This window comes from Sorex araneus, chromosome 6, assembly GCF_027595985.1.
Source record: "Sorex araneus isolate mSorAra2 chromosome 6, mSorAra2.pri, whole genome shotgun sequence".
In the NCBI taxonomy this organism is placed as follows: domain Eukaryota; kingdom Metazoa; phylum Chordata; class Mammalia; order Eulipotyphla; family Soricidae; genus Sorex; species Sorex araneus.
This window is the reverse complement of record NC_073307.1, coordinates 93604570-93620940: the sequence shown is the minus strand read 5'-3', so window position 1 is coordinate 93620940 and position 16371 is coordinate 93604570. Positions and strand designations below refer to the sequence as shown.

The window sequence follows — 16371 nt, the reverse complement described above, 5'->3', positions numbered from 1 at the left end:
CGGGTGCGGCTTCCTGCTGGCGGGGGGCAGGGTGGCCCCAGTCTGGAGGGAAGTCGAACATCTGTGCTTGCCCCGCCCCCAGGCGACTTCCTTGGTGCCTCCTGAGGTGGAGACTCAGAACAGACCTTGGTTGCCTCCATTTTTATCTAGGGAACTTTGGTCTGAGATTTTTTTTTTTCTTTTTGGCCACACCCAGCAGTGCTCAGGGCTGACTCCTGGCTCTGTGCTCGGGGAATCACTCCCGGTGGGCTCAGGGGACCCTATGGGATGCTGGGGATAGAACCCGGGTCAGCCTCATGCACGGCAGACACCCTGCCTGTTGTGCTATTGCTCTGGCCTTCAGCATTCCTTTTTTTTTTTTTTTTGCTTTTTGGGTCACACCCGGCCATGCACAGGGGTCACTTCTGGCTCTGCACTCAGAAACTACCCCTGGCGGTGCTCGGGGGACCCTATGGGATGCTGGGAATGGAACTCAGGTTGGCTGTGTGCAAGGCAAACGCCCTCCCCGCTGTGCTATCGCTCCAGCCCCTGGCCTTCATCATTCTTCACTCAGGATGCCCTGCTTAAAAGGAACCACCCGTGGGCTGGTTCCCAGGGCAGGAGAAAGTGTCCGACTGACTCGACACAGGTTGCATCCCCCGCTCTGGAGCCCCAGCACTGTTGGGGGCCTCCTGCTCCCCCCAAAACAAATCAGCAACAACAGCCCAAGGAACATTCTGAGTGACAGAGTGGAAGAATGTCTGAGCTGGAAGGGGTCCCAGGGTTACTTTAGCCCCCGACTTTGACGCCAGTCGGAGGGGGAGGTTTGCCTAAACTCCCGGTGCACTGGAGAGGGCAACTGCCGAACCCCGAGCCTCGCTCTCAAACTTGTATGTCCTGGCTTTGATTCTTTCATCTTTTTTTTTTTTTTTGCTTTTTGGGTCACACCCGGCGATGCTCAGGGGTCACTCCTGGCTCATGCACTCAGGAATCACCCCTGGCGGTGCTCAGGGGACCCTATGGGATGCTGGGATTCGAACCCGGGTCGGCCACGTGTAAGGCAAACGCCCTCCCTGCTGTGCTATCACTCCAGCCTCTCTTTCGTTTTGTTTTTGCTTATGGAGCCACACCTGGGCTTCCTCCCAGTGCCTCTGCAACTCAGGAATCACTCCTGGTGGTGCTTGGGGGACCCTCCGGGATGCCAGGGGCCAAACCTGGATTGCCCTGGGGGTGAGGCGGGCGCCCTCCCTGCTTGTACCGCTGCTCTGGGCCCAGGAGGCTTGAAAGTGGTTTCCAGACCCGTCCCGCTGCTCTCTTGCCTCTTTTGCACGGTTTAGCCAAAGCAACACACACTTGGCTCCTTTCAATCTCTCCCCTAGGGTCTTTTCATCTGCACCCTTCATCTTTTTCTTATTTCTTCCCCCCCATCCTGTTTTTGAGAGGGGGGCCGCTAGGGTGCCGCGCTGGAGTGGGAGGTACTTTGGGCTTCTCTGAACTTCTTCCAGCTGGGCAGGGCCACTTAGACGCTGCGTTCCCACAGCCCAAACATCAATATTTCACATGGGGGAGTGCCAGGCGCCTTGGGGGCCGCGGGCCGGCCTGCAGCCCGCACACTGGCCGCCCTGTCCTCCGGCCAGGCCTGATTTCTAGTAAAGTCTCACTCAGCCCGAGAGTGTCCCGGGTGAGCTGTGTGTGGGGGCGTTTTCCCTCTAAAACCTGCACAGAGCGGAGAGAAAACCCGGGTCCTGGGTGCCGCCCTGCTCTGCCCTACCCCCCCTCCTTCCCGCTTACTGTGTCACCGGGCCCGTCGTGAGGGTGCCAGGTGCCGAGTGTCCCCGTTCTTCCCTGTCCCTGTCTGCGGTGTCTGATCAGGAGCCTCTGGTTGTGGGACAGCTGTGCGGTGTGGAGTTTGTGGGGCTCGAGGGCTGGAGCACAGGCTCTGCACGCAGGAACCCCGGGTCGCACCCCTGGCCCCGTGGGGCCCACCAGAAGCGAGTCACCCCTTTCCCTCCCCCTGGTATCGGTGACGACACGGGATGGTGATCACAGAGACTCTGGCCGGGGTCGGAGCCTGCAGCCTTTGCAGCCTCGCCACACTGCGGCCCAGGTTGGCTTAAAGCATGGTGGGGGGCGGAAAACACCCCCAAAGCTGTTCCTCAGCCGCCAAGGCATCTTGCTGTAGAGTTGTCTGGGCTCGGAACCCTCTGCGTTTCCTGTGTTTTGCATGAAGTCACTGGGCCGGCGAAGGCCACTTCCTGCCTGATAAACATAAAGGCCGGCGCTGGGGGCCCCTCCGTCGAACCGGGCCGCCGTGAGGGAGTTTTCCCTCGGCTCTCCAGGCTCTGCTCCCTGCCGGGTGCTCGGTCGAGTCTGCCCCAGGCTGGGCTGTGTCGCTCAGCGGGTAAGTGAGTCTGGGGACTTGAGGCTGAGGGGACTGAGGCTGCGGGAGGCCCCGAGAGATGCCCCCACCCCCGCCCACCCGCACCTCCACCCGCAGAGCCGCGGGGTGCTTGGTGGCAGGACATGGCGTGAGGCAGGGATGACATCTCGGCAGCCATGTGGAAGGGTCTCTCCTGAGTCTCCCCGATCGCTATTGCAGTGGGGGGTGCCGAGCCCTGGTTTCTCTGCCCAGACGCACACGGGGCACCCCCTGGGCTTGGGCAGGGTGGCTGCAGCGTGCCAGGTACCTGGGACACGTGGGCAGAGGGCCCGCGCCCGGCCCCGGGTGCCTTCTGCTTTCAGCAGGGTCGTGGGGGGAGGCGGGGGGGGGAGAGAGAGAGAGAGAGAGAGAGAGAGAGGAGATGGGGAGAGAGAGAGAGAGAGAGAGAGAGAGAGAGAGAGAGAGAGAGAGAGAGAGAGAGAGAGAGAGAGAGGAGACGGGAGGGGGCCAAGGGGGAACACGGGCCGCGCTCACAGGCCCGTCCCGCCCCGCGTGCCCATGGGACCGAACCGCGCAGCTTGGCATCGGCTTTCCCCGACTCTCCACCTGGCAGGAAGGTGGGGCGTGAGGCCCGGCCTGCGGTGTCAGCCTGATGGATGATGTTGGCGAGGTGTGGGCATCAGATGTCTGGGCTCAAGTTCATCCCGATAGGAGGCGGCGGGTGGGGTCCGCGGTGAATCGGATGTTTGGGTCCCGGCCCCGGCCCTGCTCGTAGGAGTCCGAGTGATGAACTGTGTTTGACGCATAGGGGCTGGGCAGGGCTGCGCCCGGCGGTGCCGAGGCTCATTCCCGGGCACTCGGGGCGTCTGCCTTACCTCCCCCCCGCCCCCTGCCACCTGTGCCATCTCTCCTGCCCGACGGTCGACAGATGCCAGCAGGCATGGGCTGTGCTGGCCCTGGCTCCCATTCTCTCCAGTTTCCTTATTCGCCTCTGGCCTTGTTCCCACAAGGCGGGCGGGGGCTGGGGGTGGGGGGGACGTGTCTTTGCATCTTACAGGTGAGGAGGCTGAGCAGGGGCCCTGACTCTAGAGCCCGGTGTGACCTGGCAGCTGCCTCTCTCCTTGCGGACCCCGGGCGGGGGGCCAGCGCCTGAGGTCTCTGCCTAGCTGAGTGAAGTCAGGAGGCCCCAGAGCTCGGGGACGCAGAACGGGGCCTCCCATCCGCAAGGTTCCCCGTGCTCGGATGTCGCTGTGGCTACCGTCTTCCCCCTTTGACCTCGCTGGCCATTTTTCACACGTGGAGTCGGCGCGAAGGGAGCGCAGGGGAGAGGGCCAGAGCCAGGAAGTATCCGCCCTGGGCGGCTGTTGGCGGGGGGGGGGGGGTACGGGGGCCGCCAGCCTGAGGGTGTACGCTGTCTTGGTCCCCGGGTCTCATCTGGCCACCATCCCCTCCCTTGGATTCCTTCGTCCTTCATGTCCATCTGTCCATTTCATGCAGAAAGCAATCCCCAGGGCTTCCTCCTGGGCTTAGGGCAGCTACTGGTCCGGAAGGGAGGACTCCTGTTTCCAGGTGCTGATGCCCACTGCGGTGGTGGTGGTGGTGGTGGGTGTGCAGAGGGTGGGGTTTTCTGGAAGGCTTCCCGGAGGAGGAGGAGGCGGCGTGTGAGCCAGTCGCCAGGCTGGGCTGTGGCTCCGTGCGCCCGGGGAGCAGGGCTGAGGTGCTGCGCTCAGCACCCCGAGCGTGTGCAGGGCTGATGCAGGTGGCCCGGGCCCTGTTAGTCACCAGGGCTGGCTGCTTTCTCCTCCTCAGGAGCTCCCCGCCTAGCTTCCCAGGGGCTCGCTCTGGGGCGTGCCCTCCGGGGTGACTGCCCGGGGAGGCGCCCGTAGCTGGCCGGCCGCCCTTCCTGGGTGCAGGAGACTTTTCCCCGGGGTGGGAGCCGTGGTCCCTGGACTGCTTCCTGTGGAAGGCGACGGAAAGGGGCGTGGCAGCCCGGATAGCCAGGTGACGTGTCACTGTGTGTGTGTGTGTGTGTGTGTGCGTGTCGGGAGGCGGGGGGGGGGCAGCTTTTCCCAGCCCCTGTCCCTGCGCTGGCCACTGCAGCATCTCCCCGGGGTAGCCCGGACTCGCTTCTCTGACGTAGCTTAGCTGTGTTAAGGGAATGTGTGCGAGAGGCTGGCACCCACCTGCACAGAGGGGCAGCGGGGAGTGGGGGTGCCCCGACGCCCTGGGTGCCAGTCTCGCACCTTCCCATCCACCTCCCCCATTATTATCTTTAATGTGGTGTCGTTGTCCCCCATCATTTATTTACACGGGGAAGGAGCCGTCCCTTGACGGGACTGGGACGGTCCCGGGCTGGGGGGGGGGGGGGTGGAATTCATGCAGCTCCCAGCCCGGAGCAGCGCCGCTGGCAGGTGAGAGGAGGGTCGGGCAGGTTCGATTCCCAGCATCCCATAGGGTCCCCTGAGCACCGCCAGGAGTAGTTCCTGAGTGCAGAGCCAGGAGTAACCCCTGTGCATCGCCGGGTGTGACCCAAAAAGCCAAAAGAAAAAAAAAGAGGGAGGTCGGGGTGGCCGGACTTGGAGGAGGAGAGAGCCCAGCGGTCCGTCCCCGGGGGTGGGGGGGTGCTGGGGGTCCAGATGGGGGGAAGGGTGGGGTGGGTGGGCCGCATCTGGGCTGGGGGGCTTGTGGCCCAGGTAAGCTCAGCAGAAAGCAGTTTTCTGCAGTTGGTGGGAAACAGGTCAAACCACTTTGTCATCAGCTGGGACACCTGGGGAACCTGGGCCAGGGGCCCTCTGGGGGGGCGGGGGCTGGGAGCCCCACCCCACTCCGCGCTCCTGAGTGGTTGGGGTGGCCGGGAGCAGAGCGCTCGCTCAGACTCGGGGAGGGGGGCGCTGGGCTGCAGGAGCTGGGGAAGTGGCCCTCAGACCTCGTGGGGAGACCCCGGCCCCCCCCAAGCCCCCAGGTGAGAGGCAGCTGAGGGTGGTGCAGGAGGGAGGCCGAGGCCGCTGCTGCCCACCCAGCCTGGGTGCTCACTGGCCGCTGGGGCTCCTTCGCCGTCCCCTGCCTGCCGGAAGATTCTCAACTGTAGCAACAAGTTGCAACAGTTTAGTTTTGTTGCAAAAAGGAAGTTACGGCATCCCAGAGGCTGCTCTGAGGCAGGAGGGGTTTGCCCCGGTAAGAGTGACGGGGCCGGCCTGAGCCGGGGCAGTCGAGGGCTCCGGAGTCTCTCAGGTGGGGGAGCTGTCCTCCTTCCAGTCCCCCCGCCCCCCTCATTCCCTGCTGCCCCATGCAAGTCCGCTCAGGTAGCCTGGCCTGAACCCCACACCTTCCCAGGTGGCCGGACCCCGAAAGGAGCCCTCGGCCTCCAGCCCCCCAGCCCCCACCGGGAGCTCCCGTCACCAGCCTCAGTGGTGCCCCCTTTCCCACTCAGGGTGAAACCCTCACCCCCCCTGCCCCCACGGGTTCTGTAACGCCTCCCTCGGGGTCCCGGGGCTCTGGGGTCCAGGGCGTGCTTGGGCAGAGCCGGGGCGCTTCTCCCCTCCGCCCGCTGCCCCCCCCCCCCCCACCCCGCCGAGCTTCTGCGCGTTTCCGCTCTTCCCCAGCTGGCGCGGCAGGAGGGAGAGTGGGAGCCAGGCACGGGGGCGGCCGCCCCGGGGAAAGGGAGTGGGTGGGCCCAGAAGCTGCCATCCCACTGCCCCCCACCTCACTTCCAGCTCTCTCTCCTGGAGCATGTGTCCGAGCCCACTGGGGGGCTGGCGAGCCATGCCAGGGTCTCCCACCCCCACACCCAGAGCCTCTGTCCTTGGCTCTGTGGATAGGGTGCGGCAGGTGTGCCCCGGGCACCGCCGAGAGGGCGGCCTAGGACAAAGGGCTGCAGGGGTGCAGGCAGTGAGCAGACTCCTGCGGGGAACCTGGGGCCGGAAGTCCAGCATCAAGGTGCCCCCCGGGCTTCCGGTCCTCAGAGACCCCGTCCCCAGGTGGGAGGGGCCTGTGCGGGGCTGTCTTGGCCCCCCAGCCCCCTTTCCGGCCCAGCCGCCCGTCTTCCCGTCCGCTGCCAGCATCCCTGTGCTGAGCTGAGCGGCTCCGACGGCCGTGTTTGGGGGAGGGTCCGTCTGGGTCTATAGCAGCCCAGGGCGGAGGAGGGGGTTGTGGGGTCAGCAGGTCCCCCAGCCCCACTTCCACATCCGGATCCGAGGGCAGAACCCCCCCTCCCCCCTCCGCCCCATCCTGATCCCTTGTCTCCAGCCCACCCTCCGTCCACGCCTGGGGGGCGCTGAGGCATGGACGGGCCCAGGTGCATCGTCCACTCTCTTGCCCTCTCCTGCCGCCTTCGCCCTGCCTGAGTGAGGCTCAGCACCTGTTGCCTTCCTCACCAGGGCGATCGCAAGCCCCTCACCCCCCAATTCTTGGGGAGCAAGCGTGTTCTGGAGACTGACGAGCCGTGAACGTCGTCTTCCCCTGAGCGAGGGGTCCTGGCAGCCCCAGCCTCGGGGGGGGGGGGGCACGGGGTGTCAGCAGCTGTGCCCCGCCCCCTCCCTCCAGGGTGCAGCCGTCTTAGAGCCTCTCCCGGCGGCTGTCCAGCCGCTGGACAGAGACCCTCCTCAGGTAGAGGGACCTCCCCCGGGCCCTTAGCCCAGGCTAATGCAGAAATGCAGGTGACCCTGAGACACAGACCCTGGCGGGGGGGGAGGGGGCGTGTTGCTCCTTTGAGCTTTGAGACTTGACCCCACGGGTCGTGTCTGTGTCCAGCACTTAAAGAAACTGTCAGGGGGCTCGAGTGCCCCGTCCTGATCTCCTCCTCCTCCTCCTCCACCTCCACCTCCTCCTCCTCCTCCTCCTGTTCTTCCTCCTCCTTTCCCTCCTTTCCCTGCCCAGCCCTTTGACCTGAGCTGAGTCATGTGGCTGTCGTGGGGCCGACTTCCTGGTGTGGAATGGTGGGGGGTTGGGGGGAAGCCTCCTGGGGCGCCTCGAGGTTCAGCTCTCTTCCTTTCTGTTCCCCGCGCACGGAGGTTCTGAAAGCCTGGTGCCGGGCTGTCCGGGATGGCGCAGAGGCCGCCCCCACCCGCTTCCCTTCTGTCTGGGTGGCTGTGGTCAGGGCCCCGGAGATCTCACCCTTGGTCGTGGGGAGCCCTGGGTGGGGTCGGGCCACAGTGGCAGTGCTGCCGGGATGGTGCTCTGCCAGGTGCCATTAGTCCCGTGTGCCCCCCTCCCCCCTTCCCCTGCATTTTCTCTCTCTCTCTTTTTTTTTTTTGCTTTTTTTTGGGGGGGTCACACCCGGCGATGCACAGGGGTCACTTCTGGCTCTGCACTCAGGAATCACCCCTGGCAGTGCTCAGGGGAGCCTATGGGATGCTGGGAATTGAACCCGGGTCGGCCGCGTGCAAGGCAAACGCCCCACCCGCTGCGCTATCCCTCCGGCCCCGCATTTTCTCGTTCTTTTAGGAATCTGTTTAAGACTGTCCTCCAAGACAGCCTGGTGGCGGAGTGGGAAGATGGTTTCCTAGCTGGGAGCAGGGCCCCAGGGACCGGCCCTGGACGGATGCTCAGCTCCTATCTGCAGCCTCATCTGCCGCCTGCGCCCTCCTGCCTTTCTTCCCGCCGCTGGGCTCAGGTTACAAAGGCTGAGGTTTGGGGACGTCCGTGCTCTCAGACACACAGAAAAGCACCACCCTCCCCGGTCCAGGCGAGGCACCGCCAGGGCGGCGGGGTGGGTCACCCGGCCTGGTCTCTGCAGAGAAGTCGAGTTCGGGCCTATGACGCCCAGATAGGGTCTGTCACCTCCCCCCAGCCCCCCAACCTTTTTGCCAGGGCGAGGAGGAGGAGGAGGAGGAGGAGGAGGAGGAGGAGGAGGAGGGAGAGGGAGAGGAGGAGGAGGAGGAGGGAGAGGAGGAGGAGGAGGAGGAGGAGGAGGTAGAGAAAGTGGTGGTGGCCGCCGCCGTGTGTCTCGCCAGGCCCTCGTGAAAAATGCCTCATTAACCGATTAATTACCCCCTGCCGAGCCCTGGAATCCGTGAGAGTGGGGACCGGGAAGTCCCTGGCCCTGGCATCCTGCGGCCCAGACCTGACCTCTCACCTCCCAGCTTCCATCCCACTCCCTGGGGGCCGAGAGGCCAGATCGGTGGGACTCCCTGTGCCTCGCCACCTCGGTCACCTCCTGCGCCCTGGATGAGCACTGGGGTGATGGCCCGGCCCCACCCCACCCCCAGCCCATCAGGATCTGGGAGCGAGACTGGGTGGACCGGGGCTGGACCTGGGTGGGTTCTGCCTTCCCCGGGTTGAGGCTTCAGTTCCTCCCATTCACGGGAGCGGGGGCCCTCCCCCCTGGCTGGCTGCCAAGAATGCCAGGAATGCGATAGTCATTGCCGACCTGGGCAGGGATCAGGGGCCAGACGCAAGGAGGCCGAGTGCTTCCGGGGAGGGGGGGGGGGGCTTTGTGCTCCCAGGCCTGGGACATCTGGGGTGGGTTTGGTTGCGGGGTGCAGGTCATGGACCCCTCCTGGCTTGTTCGCAGTGAATCCGGACAGCTTAGGGGGGTGGTAGTGGGGGGGATGGACGCCCCTGTCCCCTCACGGCCCCTCCCCTCAAGAGCCCAGGGCAAAAGGCATTTGGAAGGGGGGGGCTTGAGTGTAGCCTGGGGGAACCCCCTGCTGGCTGGGTGAGGGGCGACGGGGCAGCCCTCCCTGGCCCTTGCCCTGCTTGTCTGGTGCTCCAGGGGCTGAACTGAGTGGGGGCCGGACCCCAGAACCCCACGGGAGCCCCTGGAGCTGGTCACTTCTCCAGCTGCCCTCTTGGGACAGACCCTGCCTCCTGGGGGGCCTGCCTGCATGAGTGAGAACCCCCCCACTTCCAGACAAGCCCCCTGAGGGGAGTGTGACCTCGGCAGCAGGCTCTGTGGTCCCTTCGATGCCCTCCGTCCCCCAGGTGGAGATTTGGGGGGGTCACAACTGGTGGGCCTGGCTCGGGGCAGCGTGACGACCCCTGAACCTGCATTCCCTGGGGCGTACGTGTGTGCATGCGTGGACGTGCGCTGGTGTGTGTGTCTCATGGGTCTGGCTGTGTGTGCATGTGTCCCTGGGGCCTCGGGGGCCTTGCACGGGGCAGGATGGTGGCACCAAATCTGGCCGTGTTGGTAGAGGGGGCTCCCCCTGTCCCTCTCCGGGCACGTCCTGGGACGCAGACTGGGCGCTGTGGGGCAAAGGCACGGTCCTTGGTGGGGGGTAAAATAAGCAGCGGCCGGATTGCGGGTGAAGGACACGGTGAGGTCATGCAGCCTGCAGCCGGGCAGCCCGGCCGGGCCCGGTGGGGGCTGTGTGTCAGCGGACACCCCCGAGGCCAGGCCTTTATCTCCACTCCAGGGTTTGTTTTTCCCCGGGCTGGCCCGAGGCTCTGGGAGACCTCGGTGACCGCTGGCCTCTCTGGAGAGTGCACCTGTCCCCCTTGTGGCCAGCGTGGCCAACCGGGGGAGAGGAGAGGCCGTGCACCCACCACCCAGCGCCCGGCTCCTTCGGCTGTTGTTTTCACCGTGTCTGGGGGGGTGGGTGGGGTGGGGGAGTCTCATTTGCTGGGTGCCGGGGACGGAACTTGGGGCCTCAGGTGTGCGGGGCGAGTGCTCCGCCCTCGAGTCTTGGCTTCTGCCATCCCGGCGTGCTCGGGGCCACCCAGCGCCTGCCGCCCCCCCCCCCGCCCCCGCCCTTCCCAGGCCAGCTCTCACCCGTGGCCGGCTCATCCCGACCTTGGTTTGGCTGCCCTCGAACCCCCTTCCCTTCCCGCGGGTGACTTCCCAAGAGCTCAAGTCTGCGACCTCGCTGTGATGGAGGAGGAGGAGGGGCCATGCCAGGGGTGGTGCCTTGGGGGGGCGGGGGTGGCGGCACAGGTGGGTGGTGATGCCTGAGTGAGGCCCCAACTCTCAGATGGGGTGGGGGTCGACTTCCGGGCTGCCCCATTTCTGGCCTCTGTGCTCAGTGACTGTGCTGGGGTGCCAGGCCTTCCCCCCTGCCCCCTCCCCTCTGCCCCCCATGCTCTCTCTGGCTCGTAGTAAGTCTCGAGTGGATCACCTCTGGGCACTTCCCAGGGGCTTCTCCCAGGGCGCTGGAGGGTGTAGGTTTGACCTGTTGTTTTGTGGAGGAATCCGGGTTCAAGTTTCTCTCTCTGCCCCTGATTTTCGGGTTCTCAGAGGCCATTTCCTCTGATCCCCCAAATTGAGGCCCCAAATTCAGGCAGTTCCTTCACCTCCTCCCTTCTACCCCCCCATCTGTCTTTTTTTTTTTTTTTGCTTTTTGGGTCACACCTGGCGATGCACAAGGGTCACTCCTGGCTCTGCACTCAGGAATTACCCCTGGCGGTGCTTAGGGGACCAGGATGCTGGGAATCGAACCCGGGTCTGCCTCGTGCAAGGCAGACGCCCTCCTCGATGTGCTATTGCTCCAGCCCCCCGAGTCTGTCTCTTGAGTGTGAGGGTCCACAGGTGACGGCTCAGGGGGAGGTTGAGGGGGTCCGCCTGGTGGGCCTCACCGGGGTGGGGGCGGTGGTGGGGGGAGCTTTTGCTGGATCTCAGGTGCTGTGTGATCTGGGCGAGTGGACGGCAGACCCCACCGGGTGCCTTTCAGACAGCTGTCACCTGGGACTCACTAGTGGGTGAGCAACCAGTATTTTTAGAAAAGCTGCCGAATTGACGGGCGCGGGAAACGCCAGCGCCGGGGGTGTCTGCTCCCTCGCACGAAGCGACTTGCTCCTTGTCTCTGCGATGTAGGAAAAAACAAACGGGTTTGAGGGGGGCGGGGAGCTGGCTCCGCTGTGTGCCCACGTGGCTCGTAGGAGCCCCAGGTTCGAACCCTCAGCACCCACAGGGCCCCTTTTCACAGTTTTGCTTGATTTTTTTTTAAAAAATATTTATTTATGTATTTATTCTTTTCGGGTCACACCCGGTGATGCACAGGGGTTACTCCTGGCTCTGCACTCAGGAATTACTCCTGGCGGTGCTCAGGGGACCCTATGGATGCTGGGAATCCAACCTGGGTCGGTCACATGCGAGGCAAATGCCCTCCCCACTGTGCTATATCGCTCCAGCCCCTTGATTTTTTTTTTTTAAACAGATTTGAGATAAAAATACACAGACTACCCCCTACTCCCCCACCCCAGTTAGGGATAGTCGGGGCTCTGGCTGTTCGTGGTTCCTGCCCCCGGGTCTGAGGTGACCCGTGTCCCCTCCCCACTCACCTACTGTCCCTGAGCCATCAGCAAGATCAAACCCTTCACCTTGAGTTTTTTTTGTTTTTTTTTTTTTGTTTTGGGGGCGACACCCGGCGGTGCTCAGGGCATGCCCTTGGGCTCTGCACTCGGGGGGTCACTCCTGGCAGCACCCCGGAGACGCTGGTGGGGTGCTGGGGATTGATCCTGGGTGGGCTGCGTGCCCGTGGCCTCTCACCTCGAGTTCTTGACAGGATTCTGGGAATCGCGCTGCTGCCCCGGGTGGGGGCGGGGGAGCAGTCATGTGGAATGAGGCTAGGCAGGATGTGACTTCAGCCCCCCAACCCCCCCCCAAAGTGGTCTGCGCTGGGGACTGAGTCACTGAGCTCAGTGGCGGGACACAGACTTCTGGAGAGCCGTGCCAGCACGCCGGGACGGTGGGGGAAGGGCGCCGGCAAGCCCCACCCCGCTGCTCCGGGCTCCTTTCTCTCCTCACAATGGCCCTGTGAACCCACTGACTGCCCCGTGGGCTCCCTGCTGCCCGGCTTGGCCGTGCCCCCACGTGTCCAGGGAGCATCTGGCTCCGTAGTGAGGGCGCCAAGCCAGGCTCGGGGGCCCGGATGGCGTCTTTGCCTCCACCGGGAGACCCACTGCCCTGTGGGGTCCCTCGCGACCTGCCCAGGAAGCCGGTGGTGGGGCCGGGACCCTGGACACCCGCAGAGAAGCCCAGCTCCGGCCTCGCTGTCCTGCATCCTGGACACGGGACCATCTGGGGGACGGGGACCTTCCTCGGGGCATCAGCTCATGAGCCTCTGCTTTTCGGCGTGTGGGGACCTTTGCGGGGGGGGGTGTCTTTGAGCTGTCAGCCCCCCATGTACGAGGCTGTGTCAGGGGGTTTGTATCATTTAAGCTTCGTTCCCAGGGTAACGAGCCACGGCGAGCCTGCAGGCCCCGACCTGTGTGGCTTTAGAGGTTGCCTTAAGTCTCTGATCTCGAAGGTGCCCTCTCGGACATGGATTCAGGGGAATTCAGGAACTCTCCCCGGCAGGCGGCTCCCAGGAAGGGCTGGCCACGGAGATCTTTTCTTTTGGGTTATTTTCCGGCGCTGGGGTTCAGTGCTTAGCAGAGGGAGGCGGAGAGGAAGGTTGTCTTGACTGGCCCGGGGTTCGGGCTGCCCTGGGCATGCCCGGGTAAGTGTGTGTGTATGTGTGTGTGTGTGTGTGTGTGTGTGTGTGTGTGTGTGTGTGTGTGTGTGTATGTACCTGCATGTCTGTGTGTGAGTATGTAAAGATGCATCCATGTGTATCCTCCTGGGTACGTTTGAATGCATGTCCATGCAGTCCAGGCATTTTCATGAACATGCTCACGTGTGCATGCCTGTACGTGTGCATTATGGGTGTCTGTGCATGTGTCTGTGTGTGTGTTTGCATGCAGTGTGCATGGATATGTGCGGGCACTGGAGTGCTTGCCCGCGTGCACACGTGCCCATGACTGAGTTCCTGTGTGCCTGTCTGTGTAACGTGTGTATTGTGCCTGTGTGTGCGAGCGCGCATGCGTGCCTGTATGTGTGTGTGGGCAGAGCTCCCTGCAGGCGCCCGGGCCAGCGTGTTCGGGAACTGCTCCCCATCAGTTCATTCTGCCTTGCCAGCCCTGGGAGTGAGGTGGAGGGGGGTCATCTGACCTGCTGTTGGGGAGGGCACGGCCTGCATGGGTTTTCTCCACAGCTGCCCCCGAGGGGGCTGAGTGATTGCACTTGGAAGGGCGGGTGAGGCCCAGGCCTCGTCTCACTGGCAAACGCTGACCCCGGAAGCCACGTCGGGGGCTGGTACCCGCAGAGCCAGCCTGCAGGGCCTCCCTGCCCACCGTCCAGCGCAGTGACAGCGGCTCCCCCTGACCCCTGCCAGTGGTGTGTGGGCTGCCCCCGTCGGCCGTCTGGCTCACATGGAGGACCAGGGCGTGGACTCGGGCGGGGGGGAGAGGTTGCCAGTCAGGAGTCACAGGGGGGGCCTCACCTGCGGAGCTTCTGTCTCCCCTTGCAGTTTGCAGTGGCAATACTGGCCCAGAACCTTAAAAAAAAAAAAAAGGGGCCTCCCAGGACGGTCGCACCCCACTCTTTTTGCAAAAGCATTTAGACATGAAGTCTGCAGAGTTTGCAGGAGTGGCCGGGGTGGGGGAGACCGTTCTCAGTAGGGGGCTGTGGGGGGCTCTCTGGGGAGTGGGGGGGTTGGGACTGACAGGAGGGGTCGAAGGGGACTGGTGGGGGTCCAGGCAAGCGGAGGCGGGCCGGGGAGGTGGGGCTGGGGAGGTGCGCGCAGCGGGCCCGCCCTGGTGTGATTCTCAATGTTGCGAGAGTGAATGGGTCAGAACCGTGCGATTTTGCTGCGCGGGGGGCAGATGCTGGCATCCTGAACACGGGTGACACTCGGTGGCGGGTCTCCCCGGCCAACTGCCCACAAGCTTCTAATTGACTGCTACTTTCTTTCTTTTTTTGCCACGCCCAGCAGTGCTCAGGGATTACTCCTGCCCCTGTGCTTAGGAGTGACTCCTGGTGGGGCTCGGGGGACCCTGTGGGGTGCCGGGGATGGAGTCTGGGGCATACGTGTGCGTAGACTGTGCCTCACCTGCTGTCCTGTCTCTCTCTGCCCCAGTCCCGCGGCCCTGAGCAGGGACCGTTGTGGTTGGGGTGACACCTGCTGCCTGTCCCGGAGCCACGGGGACACTGTCAGGGCTGCAGCCTGGACACCCACCGGGTCACTCCCAGGGGTGGGTGGACACTGAGCCCAGGAAACCCCTTGCGCCAGGTGGTCAGCGACTGTTACCCACCCCCCTCCCCATCTCGGACCCGGGACCACTCCGTCCCACGCCTGTCCCCCAGTTTTCTCTCTGGAATGGGGGTGCTCCCTATTGGTGCCCCCCGCCCCACCCCTTGTGCTCCCAGCCCCCTAAGTGGAGGTCAGGGAGGGCGAGCTCCTTAAAATACAGATCCCATGATGTCACCGCCCCCTCTGCAGGCATCTCCTGTCCCTAGAATAAAGCCCACATTCCTCAGGATGGCTGATAAGATGGGGCTGAGTCTCCCCTCCCCTCCCCTCCCCCTCCCCTCTCGATCCCATCCATATGCAAGAAAGGAATCCAGGAAGGCTTCGTGCCCCCTCTCCCCCCATACGTGTTCCCCGTGTCCATGGCACTGATCTGGGCTCGCTGGGTGCCAAGCATGGGGGCAGCCTTCTCCAGGTGCCTTCGGGCCCATCTCGCCGCCCCCCCTCCCCCCAAGCCCCTCCTGGCAGCAAGGGCCGGGTTCTGGGGCTGAGTGCGAAATTCTTTCGGGCCTGGTCTTGGGCTTCCTTATCTGCCCGGCATCTGCAGAGGCCTGGCTGGAAGGCTGCTCATGGAAACAAGCCCAGGCTCCTTCTGGAAGCAAACAGCATTCCTGCAGTGGGGCGGGGAGCCCCCCACCCCAGCTCCCTACCTCTGGGCTCTGGGCGGACCCTCCCGCTGCTCCAGAACCCGGGGAGAGCCGGCCCCCTGCAGGACTGGCCTGGGGTGCTGCGTCCAGAGGGTCCCAGTGCTGAACCCCAGGATGGCCCTGGGGTGGATGGGATAGAGGGGGGGTCCCGTGCCTATTAGCTCAAAGTCCCGGGGCAGTAGAACAGCAGCCCATCTGGGAAACTGAGGCAGGGCAGTAGGGTGATCCCTGCAGGGGCCAGGCTGGACGCGCTGCCTCTCAGGGACGCAGGCGGCACATGTGCTCCTGCAGGGCCTTCCTGGGTGTCTGGCCTGGCTGCGGGCAGAGGGTGGGGGGACCATGAGCCTGGAGCCTTTTTTTCTTTTTTTTTTTCATAGGCTTACTCCCAGCTCCGTGCTCAGGGATTGCTCCCGCGGGCTTGAGGGACCATGTGGGAATCGGGGGGGGGGGGGGTAGAACCTGGGTTGGCACGTGTCAGAGAAGCGCCCCACCTGCTGTGCTGTCACTCCGGCCCTGTGTCACTTGGGGGGCCAGGCGGTGGTGGGGATTGAACTGGCAGCGGCCGCGTGGAAGGCAGGCGCCTTGCCAAATCCAGCCCTTTGCGCCTCTCCTGTAGCCGGGGAGCCCCCACATTCCTTCTCCCCTTATTTTGGGGGGGCACAGATTGGACGTGGGTTTTCCAACGGACGAGGCACCTGTCCCCCTCACATGCTTTCAGCCTGGGTCTCTGGCCCTCTGGGCAGCCGCTCCAGAGCACTTGGAGCATCTCGAGGAAACTCCCTGGGCGGTTCCGTCCACCCAGGAAGTGGACCCGCCTCTGCTCAGGGCTCAGAATCCCAGAGAACGCAAAAAAGTGGCTGAGGAACTGTGGGGTTCAGGGCTGGGATTTGAGGAGGATGGGCCCCTTCTCAGAGTCTGGAGACCGGGCAGAGCGGGGACCGAGCTGGAGCAGGGAGGGACATAAGGAAGGACCTGGGAGATGGGCCGGGCGGGATCCGGTGATTCGAGGCCATGGGGGGGATCGGGTGAGTCAGCTCCCTGGGGGGGGCCCTGCAGGAGCAGGGATGGGGTCGCCGGGGCTGGGCTTTCCTGGAGCTGGAGACCCTGAGGGGCAGCATGTAGGTGGGGGCGGGCAGCGTTCAGGTGCCACGGTGGGGGTGGGCCAGGATGTGTCTTTGGGGGCCCCCTGGGTCAGAGCTGGGTCTGAGCTCTTAATTGGGGAGGGGGGGCTGCTACTGTGTTTCACTGTGTAACTTCAAAACCGAAAAGAAGTTGCAAAGTTACTCATGGCAGCGTTCAGGGATACAATGTTTCCACACCAAAGCTTTCACCAGCGCCCACTTCCTCCCCCGGTGCCCTC

The 16371-nt window shown here is 64.3% G+C and overlaps 1 protein-coding gene across 3 annotated transcripts in view; it reads left to right on the top strand.

Moving 5' to 3' along the window:
- Positions 1-16371, top strand: part of MYH9 (myosin heavy chain 9) — a 76253-nt gene that overhangs the window by 7680 nt on the left and 52202 nt on the right. Inside the window, exon 1 of one of the 3 annotated variants that reach the window (XM_055141747.1) lies at positions 2318-2380. The exons of the other annotated variants lie outside the window; for them this stretch is intronic. The gene's annotated coding sequence lies outside the window, so the exon portion shown is untranslated. Of the gene's footprint in view, positions 1-2317; positions 2381-16371 lie in introns of those variants that run through there. 3 annotated transcript variants of the gene reach the window in all.